The 12,808-nt window shown below is 34.2% G+C and overlaps 1 protein-coding gene across 3 annotated transcripts in view; it reads right to left on the reverse strand.

Annotated features, from left to right (window-relative positions):
- Positions 1-12,808, reverse strand: part of ANGPT1 (angiopoietin 1) — a 239,078-nt gene that overhangs the window by 190,531 nt on the left and 35,739 nt on the right. Inside the window, exon 2 of one of the 3 annotated variants that reach the window (XM_042972971.1) lies at positions 718-875. The exons of the other annotated variants lie outside the window; for them this stretch is intronic. The gene's annotated coding sequence lies outside the window, so the exon portion shown is untranslated. The remainder of the gene's footprint in view (positions 1-717; positions 876-12,808) is intronic. 3 annotated transcript variants of the gene reach the window in all.

Below are 12,808 nucleotides of genomic sequence, written 5' to 3' on the forward strand. Positions count from 1 at the left end.
TGTTCTGTTTCTTAATTAGCTATTAATCAATGTCTTTAAGAAAGGTAATTAACTTCTAGAGGCATCTAAAATAAGACGGCTGGGCTAAGTCATCTTTAACATTTTCCTTGCATTGAAAATTCTGACTCTCAGAACTCAAGTATTGATGTAATTTATAATGTGTGAGAATAATAAACAATCTTTGAGAGTACATAAGTACACCATTCTAACCAAGATAAAATGAGATTAGGTCACAAGTATATCACTGAACATGAAGTTACCATATAGAAGAACACAAAATAAACTCTGGTTAAAGTCTTCTCTCAAATTTTAAGTACAGATTCGGACTATTTGGGTATAATTTAGTATGCTTGATGGCAATGGCATTCATTAGGAGTCCCCAAGAGTGAGTGTCCTTACAGATTCATTTAAATTGCTCTCAGTATATCCCCTGTGAAGAGAGAATCTGGCTCTGTGTGTCCATGGGTTATGTGTGGGTGCACCATGTCTGAATCACTGGCACCAGTGTCTACTGCCAAACAGAAATCCCTAGACCTCAAACTATTAAGTGTTGAGCAAGATAATTTAGCAACACTGGGAATTCTGAAAGTACATATTATTTTGGCTTAGGATACCTAGGGGAAAGAACAGGTTTTTTATTATTAAACTGAACCTTGAACATCATTATCTTTCACATGGAAACTAGACACAGTTAATGAGGAAAAAGCAAACACTCACTTTCCAAGGATACATTTTCAGATTGAGATAATACGTCAACCTTCTGTTTCTGTCAGTTGGCTCAAGTGTTTGTAGAACAATATTACTGAGCGCTCCAATAGGGTCAACATTCTAGCATTAGGTCTTACTCCTTATTCTCAGTGATAAATGAAACAGCTCTGTAAATATATAAGAATGTTTTGCATCGAGAGGTAAATTTTTATGCATTTGTCATCAATAATATCTAAAAGAATCTTTAAAATTTGGTTAAGTCACGCTGATATGGAATAGAAAAAGACGTACAAAGACATACAAACTGACAGGGTTTCCTTAATATTTATGAGTTTAACAGTAATACTCCTCAGTCTCAGATTCCAGCATTATTCTTGTTACTTTACAACATTTATGAGAGTGAAAAATCATTTAGCCTGACCATGCACATAGAACAGTGATTTGTAGAGCAGATGATGGCTATTAATTTATCATGGAAGATAAATTATGCTTCTACTCTCTTTCTGAGGGGCAGAGCACTCCTGAGACTAAATAACAAACCAAAACCCTGGTGAGTGAACCATAAAGGGGAAATCCAGCATGTCAAAGGGAGATTTACATCAAATTAACATATCTTGAGATGTTATTCTTCTTCCCTGCAGGGGTATTTCTGTCTAGACACCTAGGACTGGTCATTAGAATCAATGTACTTTCCCCTGAACAGAACTGACAGTACATACTAATTTGCAACCTCTAACTTTGCTTTTTCTACAGCAGTGCTCTCCCTGTACATGCTCTCCATAATGAGTTGCATCATATCCCCTGTCATATCAGAATCTTGTTTCTCACAGACAGAAAGCTTCAGGAAGCAATTTACTGTCTTCTTCATTGGATTATCCATTTTGATGAATTCTGGTCTCATCAGAATCTCACTACTCAGTGGATATTTTTCATTTAAATTTTGTTTCCAAAATCAGGAGTATTTGGACACAATGGGAAGGAGAAAAAAATGAAAATGAAGAAAAAAAACGTACATTCTTATCCTTATTTTTATCCTTTGGAGATGTCCCTGGGTCCTTAGCATTCCTTCAAACCATATAATTCTTTACCTTATATAAGTTATGTATTATAATATCTTACTTCTTTCACAATAGATTATGAAGAATAATTGAATATGACTCTCTTTAATAGGCAAATGTCATTAAAATAAAAATCAGTGTAATAAGAATTCACTTGGAAATTTGAAGTTATAAAAAACTAAGAATCCAAATGTCTCTATAAAAATTAAATTGAATATTTTAGTTATAAAAATATGTGATACTATCAATCTTTACTACAAACAATACAATATTTTAATTTGTAATTTGATCCTGACTGTAACTACTTTGAGGAAGCAGGTTGAAATAGTGATACAAATATGTGATCAGCTAAAATTTTGGCTGACTTTGGCAAAGCACCTGGGTTTCTTAAATATATACTATGGACCTCCTATAGTTGATTCTTTCTCAAATTCTACTTATGTTCATACAATAGGCAATCTATATGCATATCAATGTCTGAGGACAAGCATCAATCAGAAATCAATACACTTTCAGTTAACTTTTATTGAGCATGTAGTCAAAATCCTACCAGGTCTTAGCAAGAGTAATCAGATATAATTTCTGTTTTCAAGTTCAGAATCTTTCAAAAAACAGATATGTAATCACACAGCATGTGATTGCATGTTCTAAGGCAGCACTGTCCAATAAAAATCAACTGCAAACCATAAATGAGAATCCATATATATAATATTAAAGTTTCTAGAGGACCACATTTCAAAAGTAAAAATTAAACAAGTGATACTAATTTTAAGAATATGTTTTACTTAGCCTAATATATCTAAAATATTACCATTTCACAAGTATATACATGTTTTGATGGTATGTTTTGTATATTTTTGTACTAAGCCTTGGAGTGACATGTGGATTTTACACTTGCAACACATCTCAATTTGTACTAGCCACACTTCAACTGTACATATAGCTAGTAGCTATCATATTGGACAATACAGGAAAGAGCATACAAGTTCTGAAGGAACATGGAGGAAAAAAAAATAATTCTTCCTGGGCTATCAGGAAAATTGAACAATAGAGCTGACATTTACATTTCGCCTGTAAAGATAAATAGGATTTTATTACGCAAAGTGAGAATAGTTTGTAGTCAGATTGTGAAGCTCTATACAAAGTTTGGATTTTGTCTTTAAGGTATGGTATACTCCAAGGCAAGGAGTAACAATCAGAGTTTCATTTTCAAAGCATAAATATTGACAGAATGGAAGATGCATTGGAAAATGGGAAGAGTAGAACCAAATGGCCTCAAGTATGTGATTGTTGCAAAGAACATGAGACATGGATTTAAATATGATCTATATGCTTAAGTGTCCCAAATTTAACTTCTTCAACCCAGTGTCCCTCTTAAACTCCAGACCTGATAATTTCATGCTTGACCTCTCCATTCAGATACATAATAATCAAGTCTCACGTAAAATAACAAAAACTCAGCTCCTACTCTTCCACAAAGATGTGCTCTACACACAGTCTTCCCCATTTCATTTGATGCCCCTCTTTCCTTCTGATCATCAGCCTGTTAGATTGAAAGCTTTAAAGTCATCTCTCATTCCTCTTTTTCTTGTTCTCTCTCATACCAATCTCTCAGGAAATCCTGTTGATTACCATCAAAACATATCTACAATCTAACACTTCTCTCTAATTCTACTGCTACCACCCTCTTCTGAACCATCATTCCTCATTGAATTGTTTTAATAGCTCCTACCTGGTCTCCTTGCTATTACCCTTGTCCCTGAGAGTATATTTTCAGCACAAAAAAAGACTGGTGTTTCTGAAATTTAAATCCACTTTTCTCTTGAAACTCTTCAAGGGCTCCACATATTACTCAGAGGCAAAGTACCTATATAACAGATTAGATTGTTCCCAATTCTCGTTAGCTCTCTATAATAGAATTATGCATTCATGCTCTTTGCCATGTGAATTTTAAGCATCTTTCACAAGAGTAGACAGAATTTACATCCTTGTCCCACTGACTTTGGGCTTGAACAAATGACTTTCTTTGGCCAATGAAGTATGTAAAGGAGATCATGTTTCAGTTCTAAGCCAAAGCTTTGAGAGACATCTTATATTTTCACTCACTCCTCTTGCTGTATTCTATTCACTATGAGAAAAGAGCAGCCCAGATAGCTACGACCCAGAATGGGGATATACAGGGGACAGTTTTGATCCCAGCTTGCAACCTGAACCCAAGCCCAAACAATCCAAGCCAAGCTTAGCAGAGTCAAAACTGACCTGCTGACCCAAGTGAGAAATAAATGCTGTTGAAGATAATGAGCTTTGCCATTGTTTGTTATGCATGATTATTATGTTGATAGCTGTCTAACAGACTTTGCGATGGCCTATAACACCCTTCATGATCTGCACACCTCCTTTCCTCCCTTCAACTCTCTTCCCTCTTTCTGGGAACTTTCTGGGGTTATACAAATGTTCCATACAGGGTTATATGTTTTATGATTGCTTATTTTTTTAAGTTTATTTGTTTATTTGGAAAGAGAGAGAGAGAGACAGCACAAGCAGGGGATGGGCAGAGAGGAGAAACAGAATTTTAAGCAGGCTCTGCCCCATCAGTGCAGACCCCAGTGTGGGGCTCAAACTCATGAACTGTGAGATCATGATCTAAGCTGAGATCAAGTTGAATGTTCAACCAACAGAGCCACCCAGGTGCCCTTGTTTTATGAGTGTTTATAAACAGAGATAAAATTAATTAATTTTTACATTTAAGATATGTATATATCGCTGTATATAAACTTACTACAAAAAGGAAATCAATAAATATTGAAAATATTGAACTCTACTTAGTAGGTTTGCTTTTTAAAGTGCTATAAGTTATCAATTCTGAAACTATCTTTTTAATATTTGAGTCATAAGCAAACCAGTAAAGATGTTGTGAATAATGAAAAACAAGTTTCTCCTTTTGAAGAAGACATATATATTTGTGTATGTGTACATGTGTATATATATTTCAATGTGTATTTCCTAAGAACACAGACATTTTTAAAGATAATTGCACTACATTAGCAAAACCAGGATATTTAATATTGGTACTGTACTGTTATCTAATCTAGACTTCCTACTCATATTTCATCAGTTGTCCCAATAAGGTCCTTTATAGCTTTATATATATATGTATGTATGTGTATATATATATATATATGTATATATATGTATATATATATATACATATATGTGTATATATGTATATATATATACAGAGAGAGAGAGAGAGAGAGAGAGAAGGAAGATTAGATGGAAAGTACCCTCTAGTATAAAAGAATTGGGAGATAGAAATGTTAACTTATGTTTTATAAACACACATACACACACACACATTATACAGACAGACATAGATGTAGATACAGAAATAAAAATGTAAAGATATCAAATGGATAGCTATTGAATCCATGAGACAGACATAGATGTAGATACAGAAATAAAAATATAAAGATATCATAGGGATATCTATTGAATCCCTGAACCAATCTGATATAAATAAATAAATGAAAAAATAAAGAAACGAAGAAGAAGGCAGATGTCTTCCTTAAAGGAGAATGCCAGTCAATAAATATAGATGTAATAATGGATTTAGAAAATCATCAATGGATATAAAAGTAGTAATTTAAAGTGTGATGAGGAAAAGATATTTACATATTCTCAAATTATTTCCTTACATATACTTACTAAATACAAACTGAAAATGTGGCCTTTATAGCAGAGAAACCTGCTGGATTACTATCAGGAAGTCAAAGCTAACATCACCAACACTGGAAAAAGCCAACATCTTTGACACTTGATATAAAGTACTGAGAAAGACTGAATATCATTTTAGTACTTTTCCTATAAAAAATGCATAATCTTATTCAATTCAAGAACAAAGCAAATCCAAATCAAATGCCAATAGCCTGAACTCTCCAAAAATGTCAAGATCAAGGGTCAAGAAACACAGGACACTGACACACACAAGAAACACAAGAAACTTGACATTAAATTCAATACATGGATAGAGAATAAACTGAGCATTGCTGGAGGGATGTGGGTGAGGGAGGATGGGTTAAATGGGCAATGGATATTAAAGAGGGCACTTGTGATGAACACTGAGTGTTATATGTAAGTGATGAATCACTAAATTCTACTCCTGAAACTAATATTACACTATTATGTTAACTATCTAGAATTTAAATAAAAACTTGAAACATAGCAACTAAATAAATTAATAAATTAATTAAACACATCGTCCTGGATTGAATTCTGGACAAGAAAAAGAAAAGGTATAAAGGACATTATCAGGATAACTGATGAAATCTGAGTAGGAAGTCTAGATTAGATAACAGTACAGTACCAGTATTAAATATCCTGGTTTTGATAACTGTAATGCAATTATGCTTAAAAATGTCTGTATTCTTAGGAAATATACATTGAAATATTTAGAAGTTAAAGGGCACAATGTCTTTAATGTCCTCCCAAAGTTCAGGGGGAAAAAATCTGTATATATTTGTATATTTGTTGGTAAATAGGTAGGTAGGCAAGTATAAAGAAAGAAAGAAAAAAAGGGAGAGATGGCGGGAAGGAAGAAGGAAGGAAGAAGGAAAGAATGAACAAATGAGCAAATGGGGCAAAATGTAATCAATTGGTATATCTTGGTAAAAGATATGGGAGTGTTCTTTGTACTACTGCAACTCTTGTATAATCTGAAACGAGCAGTTTTCAAATGCTCACACTGCTCTTAACATACTCAACTTACCCTATCCTACTTTTCCTTCTTCCATAACACTGACTACCACCCTTCAACATGCTATACATTTATTATTTATCTATATGACCTTCCTAGAACAACTAAAATGCAAATCTATGAGGGCAAGGATCTGTATCTTTTTTGGTTCACTGATATAGTCTAGGGTCCTAGGAAGTGCTTGGCACAAAGTAGGTGCTCAATAAATCTTTGTTGACTGACGAGAGAGATAATCAGGGTGAACTGGGAAAGTAGTGATGATAATAGAAATTAATTACTGCATTGACAATAGCTAACATAATAATAAATATTTATTGAGCATTTACTATTTTATTTCTATGTATATTACCCATAGTAATTCCAAGTGCTTTACACATATTACTTATTTAATCTGCCAAAATTTCTGAGATAGGTACTATCATTATATTCACTTTATAAAATGAGAAACCTGAAGCACAGAGAGTAGTAGCTTTTCCAAGGTCACCCAGCGATAAAGTGATGGGACAGAAAGAGAAAGCCAGATATACCGACTCCTACAGTCCTCTGTTGTGCCTTTTGAGCCAAAGGGAGAGGCAGTGTCCAATAGCACAGAGGCAAACCATTCAGGATCAGACACACCTGGGGTGAGTACTGAGTCTATTAGACATTAGCTGTGCAACTTGAAGACAGTAACTTAATTACTCCGTCACCGAATTTCTTAATTTAAAAAGATGCACATGATATTTACCACATAGGAATGTGAGGCTTAAGAGATATAAAGTGCCTGAAAGTGATTAGAAAATCATAATCATTATTAGTTGTACCCTCCCTCCTTAAAGTGAGTGATGAATTTTTGTTGTTTGTTTCTCAGGTTGGCTTACTAGATGGTGATATTGTCGAATAAGCTAGAGAACAGTTGTTAATCATGGTCAATTCCCATTTTAGGTATTAGCCACTGTTTGGTCTCTGGCATTAATAGATAACACTTTCTCCTTTTTTGTTGGACTCAGTATTCCATGTATATCGCCCCTTTATGTGTCAGCAAACTAACCTTCTTAGGATGATCTACATTGGCACCAAAATATGCAGGTGCAGCATAAATGGAACAGAATTTCTCCTGTTCTCTTCTTGAAAAGAGGATGATCTTGGGACCTCTAGAGAGCCTATATGAGTGGGGAATAAAAACAAAGTGATACTTCTTCCCTGAAGTGAGCTGTAAATAGAAAAGAGTGGGAGGAATTGGTATGTGTAATGAATTGCTATAATTTTATGAAATATTTTTAACATTAGTGCTGCTCAGTGTGACAACGAAAATGTCAGTAACGATCATTGTTCTACTTACTGTGTCAACACAGACTCACTTCTTGGTGATGTTTTTGTTCTATTATTTGCATATATGACTTAAATTAATGACCTATTTAGTATTACTATATATTTCAATCCGGAGTGTAGGCAGAGGGTTTTGGTACTTCATAAATCCCTTATTAATAAAACAAAACAACCCCAAACTTCTGATATTCTCAAAGAAAAATGTGTCAGAAGAACAAGACCCTGAATCAGTAGTTTCCCTTGAAATGCTGGGGCCCAAAGATGACAGTACAGGTGAGCACACTGTTTGGAGACTGATGCCTGCACAAAATTTACTCACATGGGGATATACTTTGCCTATTCCACAATATAAATGAGTCCTATTTCTCTACCTTTACATCAAATCATGTAACCAGATACACCTTAGCTTGCAATCAACATATTTTCACTCTTACATGGCACTTGCATTAGGCAAACAGCATTTGAATGTAGTCCATGTTGTAATATTTATTGACTTTTTAAATTTGTACAAAGAACTTTCTACAGTTATTCATATATAATAGCTCAATAAGTCTAGTGATATTAGGTATAACTCTTTGCATATTTACCCTGGAGGATGAGTAGATATTACATGAAATTTATCCTTTAAATAATTTTCTTTGAGTGAAACAAGCCTCCCTTCTTTCAATTTGTTTTAACGTGGATACACCCACAAAGTTTAGAAGTAGCTAAATATCTGATTTTTTAAAAAATTAATGTTTATTTATCTTTGAGAGAGAGAGAGAGTATGAGCAGGTAGGGGGCAGAGAGAGAGGGAGACACAGAATCTGAAGCAGGCTCCAGGCTTTGAGCTGGCAGCACAGAGCCCGACATGGGGCTCGAACCCATGAACTGTGAGATCATGACCTAAGCTGAAGATGGACACTTAACCAACTGAATCACCCAGGTGCCCCAAAATACATGCTTTTAAAATTCAGTCTTTAAGAATGAATCTAACCATCAGGAATTGTTAAAATTTTTTAAATAAAAAAAAATGCATTTGATTAATCAGTGTTGAGATACCTGGGTGGCTCAGTTGGTTAAGCATCTGACTCCTGGTTTCGGCTCACTCATGATCTTGCAGTTTGAGAGTTCAAGCCCTGCATTGGGCTCTGCGTTGACAGTGCAGAGCCTGCTTGGGATTCTCTCCCTCTCCCGCTCTCTCTGCCCCACCCCTGCTCATGCTCTCTCTATATCCCAAAATAAATAATTAAACATAAAAAAAAAAAAAGATGAATCAGTGTTTTGGTTAAAAGCACAAAATTAAAGGAGGATGGCAAAAGTGTCTTATCCAAATCCAAGCAAAGTTGATACAGAACTAAAATGACTTGAGTTCTTAGGGGAATCATATGGGATATTAGATAATGTTTAAAAGATACCAGTTTTTCAAAAGTGATTTTTAAAGCCATTCTACTAGATAAACTATCTGTATTACTTCTTGTTAGTATCCACATTTCATGGTTCTACAGCTAGTTACACATTCGGAGCATCTGCTAAAGCTCAAATTCTGCTCTAGCTTCCTGTAGAGGAGTTAAGGATTATTTGCTTTTATATGGTTCATTTATGTCTGTGGTATGTGATAAAGGTGGTGATTTCTTGACACAGAAATATAGATGGGTTTTCCCCATTAAAAGCTCTATGGGGGGGGAGGGGAGGAAACCCTTATAAATCACTGTGTGGTCTTGTAAATCATGCAGTGTTGTGAGATATTTTCCTCCCAGGTTTGAATCAGAATAACAAGCACACATGAAATTGTCAAGAGCATCCAAAAAGAAAGCAGTATCACCCAAAACAAACAAAACAAAGTCTAATATTATTTTAAGCAAAAATCCTGAAAAATTGCTTGACCCAAATAAAATATTTCCAAGAGTGCTACCAAGAATATGAAAATATTAATAGGTATATATGTATTCCTATTTTAAAACAGGAAATTATAGAAAGATACTAAAGCTACGGTAATAGCAGTAACAACAGAATAAATTCTATTTATTGAGCACTAACTGCCTGACATTTTGCTAATGGCTTTCCCCTGATTTACTGTTTAATCCCTGCAATCACACCATGAAGTTAGCATCATGTTACAGATAAGAAAAGTTTTGACTACTATCTGCATATTTACTAGAATATCCTGTAAATGTACCATGATAATTTTATTTCAAGTTATATCTCATTTAGGGAAATTATTTGACACTATGTAACTATGTAACTTCTCTTCTCACTTTTCATGGTCATACTTCTAATTAGGGACAGAGAAAGTCTTCATATGTGCATTTCTCAAATAAAAAAAAATACTTATGCTTCTAGATTTGCAGTAACTCTTTCCTACCATCTGTTTCCTAAATAATGATTACCAACAGTAGACATCAATTGAGCACTAACTGTTCATGAAGTACAGATATAGAAAAGAGATTAACAATGAGAGAAAGTATTCTCCCCAAACTGATATACAAATACACAAATACATACAACACACAATATTTTTAACCTTATGATACTAGGCACAATATCTTCCAAGGAATATCCATACCCTAAAAGAGTTCAGCTTTTACAGATATTGAGTTTTATTTATTATGAGGGGAAAGCTTTTATCAACAGAAGATTCTGGCTTATTTTAATAACATAGATACCTTAGTACTATAAATATAGATCTGTATTTATAAGGTGACATTTATTCATTTCATATTTTCTTAAAGTGACTGAAGTGGGTTACTCCTTTAAATATGGAACTGGTTATTTTATAAATCATTTAGACAATAATTTGTGAGATGTTCTAATGGGGAAAAAGACAAGAAAATCTCATTATAACAGAGATGATATGGTGGAAGTCATCCAGTACCTATGGTGATCCTTTGTTGAACAACAAAGATCTTTCTTTTTAGATCACTGACCTGGGAGTATCAAAGAAAATGTGTTTCTTCTGAATTTCTAAATTCTTACACCTGATGTGTTTACCTTTTCCTTTGACTGCTGGAAAATTTAGTCTAAGTATTGATTCTAAAATTGACTCTATCAATTTTAAAGGACTACATAGTGTGTGTATTTTACAATGATGATTCTGTTTTTCTATCTTTATTTTCTGTTAATCTGATTCCCAAGTATTTATTTTATATTTCATATGTGTATGTATGTGTATGCTTACATATGTACATATATGTCTGTGTATTAAGTGTGAGTGTGTGTATATGTGTGTACTTTAGCTACATAAATCTCCTTATAGAATGAATAGAGTAAGACAGGGCAGTAACATTTAGAAAAAGAAAACCAACAATCATTCTGACACAATGCCTACCATAATATATCATATTTTTAAAAATATGTATTCTACTACATTCCATACAGACATATGCCAAATTTTCTTACCCCTAAGTAAAAAATGAAATTAAAGAAAATGCAAGCAATGAAACTTGCTTCCATCCTTCACAAGGAAGGTCTTGTGGAAAGAACATGGACTAGCAAGCCAAATATGTGGATTCCCACACCATCTTAACTTGGGCTACCTGTTTGAATTTGTATGAACTGCCCACACTCCACGAGCTTTAGCTTCCTCATCTCAAAAATGAAGAAAATCTTTCCTTTTTTTTCCTTTTTTTTAAAGTTTATTTATATATTTTGAGAGAGAGTGAGTGGGGGAAGAGCAGACAGAGAGAGTCCCAAGCAGGCTCCCCACTGCCAGCAGAGAGCCCAACGCAGGGCTCGAACTCAGCACCGTGAGATCATGACCTCAGCTAAAATCAAGAGTTGGAAACTTAACAGACTGAGCCACCCAGGTGCCCATGAAGAAAATATTTTCTATTTACCAGATGTTTGTAAGTTTTCATGAGATTAAGTAAATTTGTCACATAGTACAGACTCAAGAAATGCTCATTCTTAGTCTTCCTCATGGAAATCTCTATTCACTAGATTTTTACTAAACACACATGAGACATTCTGAAAATGTTTTATATATCAATTATAATGAATTAAAGGGACCTATTTTCCTTTACTGGAATGGGCTATATAGGGAAAAATTTACTATAACTTTACGTTCAAAAAAGACATATGTTCAGTGAACTTTTTAAATGATGGTGCCCAATGTTTGTAAAAATATACATATGCATGTATTTCTGCTTGTTAGGAATGGTTCACTCTCTCATAATGCAAATGGGAGTATACATAAATTATCCACAGACCGTCTCAAGAGGTCTCAGAACTTTTGTATGTTACCTTTGATCTAGAAATTTGACTTCCAAGAACTTTGATGAAAAATAATTAAGGTGGGCCACCTGGGTGTCTAGGATGGTTAAGCGTCTGACTTTTGATTTCGGCTCAGGTCATGACCTCATGGTTCGTGAGTTCGAGCCAGACGTGACTCTGCACTGACAGTGCGGAGCCTCCTTGAGATTCTCTCTCTCTCTGTCCCTCCCCAGCTTGTGCACAGGAGTTCTTGCTTTCAAAATAAACTTAAAAAAGATAAGAGTAGGTAGAGAAATTTTACAAAGATGTTCATTGCAATATTATTTATAATATAAAAATTGGTTTAAAATCTATATTCAATAGGAGGTTAATGAGTAAAGTGGAATACATTTAGATAACTGAATTCTGACTATCATATAATGAGATGGCAAAATACATTTCTTGACATGAAAAGATGTACGTAGCATATCATTGAAATAAAAAACAGATCTTGCAATATCATATACCGAATAACCTCATTTTTTGGAATAAATTCATATTTCTGTAAAGGAAAAAATCTAGGGGAGTTTACAAAAAAGATGTGAAAATGGCCATGGTTGTTTCTGCAACATTGCAGGTGATTTTTATTTCTTTTAGCCTAACTGTATTTTCTCATTTTTCTGTGATGAACACCTGGCACCCATGTAATAAGAGACATCAGCTGAAAAACAAAGAAATGCCTAAAGTCCAACTCAACTTCTGTTTTGTGCTTCGCTGGTGGTACATTCCAGGGCAAATGGTTTAGAAGAGA

This window comes from Panthera tigris, chromosome F2 (assembly GCF_018350195.1).
Source record: "Panthera tigris isolate Pti1 chromosome F2, P.tigris_Pti1_mat1.1, whole genome shotgun sequence".
In the NCBI taxonomy this organism is placed as follows: Eukaryota; Metazoa; Chordata; class Mammalia; order Carnivora; family Felidae; genus Panthera; species Panthera tigris.